The sequence below is a fragment of the Prionailurus bengalensis genome, chromosome C2 (assembly GCF_016509475.1).
Source record: "Prionailurus bengalensis isolate Pbe53 chromosome C2, Fcat_Pben_1.1_paternal_pri, whole genome shotgun sequence".
Classification (NCBI taxonomy): domain Eukaryota; kingdom Metazoa; phylum Chordata; class Mammalia; order Carnivora; family Felidae; genus Prionailurus; species Prionailurus bengalensis.
This window is the reverse complement of record NC_057350.1, coordinates 100,926,462-100,927,530: the sequence shown is the minus strand read 5'-3', so window position 1 is coordinate 100,927,530 and position 1,069 is coordinate 100,926,462. Positions and strand designations below refer to the sequence as shown.

Here is a 1,069-nt window from a genome sequence, read left to right as displayed (position 1 = left end):
TTTCAAAAGAATTCCTATAAGAATTTCCAGTTTTGAAAATTCCTGTTAATTCCTAATTAATAGAAAGTGTGTAGAGGCAAAGACATGAATACAGTAGGAAGTTACCACATAGGTTTGTAAGACACAATGAGGACTTAAATTAAACCAATGAAGTGAAATAAGAAAATGTGTTGAAACACTTTGTGGACCACTTGGAGTCGGTGCTGCAGGCTGGTACCTTGCCTCCCAAGACTCTTCCCAGCTGTCTGCCCAACCCGTCCCCGTGATGCCCATAGACCTCAGCAAATGGCCCAGGACTGAGCTTATAGGAAGTGGATGAGCAGCCACAGCATCTGCTGCAGGTCAAATATGCCAGGGTGGAGGTTGACAGCTGGACAAATTGCTGACACCCACCCAGGATAAGAACAGACCCACCAGGACTTCATGGGGTGGTCTTGAGCTACATAAACCTTACACCTTGGTCATGACAGATCCAGATGCTCCCAGATGGAAGGACCCCAAGTACAGGGAATGGCACCATTTTCTGGTGGTCAGAGTGAGGGGCAATGACATCAACAGTGGCATAGTCCTCTCTGATTATGTCGACTCTGCGCCTCCCAATGGCACAGCCTTCAATTGCTATATCTGGCTGGTTTACCAGCAGAATGGGTCACAGAAGGATGATGAGCCCATTCTCAGCAACTGATCTGGAGACCACCATGGCAAATTCAAAGTATGAGCTCGGGCACCTGGTGGCTGGCACGTGCTACCAGGGTGAATGAGATGACTGTGTGGCCAAACTCTATGAGCAGCTATCTAGGAAGCAGAGGTATGCTAGGAGACAGAAATCGTCCCTGAGGTGTTGAGCAGTGTTCTCAAGTTCAGTGATGCATGTAGATTTCTCTGCTTCCCAGCTTCCCATTCTCACAGGTGAGGCCTGAGCCATCAGGTAGTGGTTTAGAGTGACTTTTCCTTCTGCCTAACCATTATAATTCTAGAGGTTCACACCCAGGTTTATGTTTTGAACAAATTTGAACTGTATTTTGGGGAATATTTTGGTACTAGGTTGGGGTCATCGAATAGTGAATAT

General features: G+C 46.6%; 1 pseudogene; it reads left to right on the top strand.

The window, feature by feature from the left end:
* The first annotated feature begins 265 nt into the window (after positions 1 to 265).
* On the top strand, positions 266 to 845 carry LOC122491011 (annotated as a pseudogene).
* Positions 846 to 1,069: the final 224 nt, after the last annotated feature.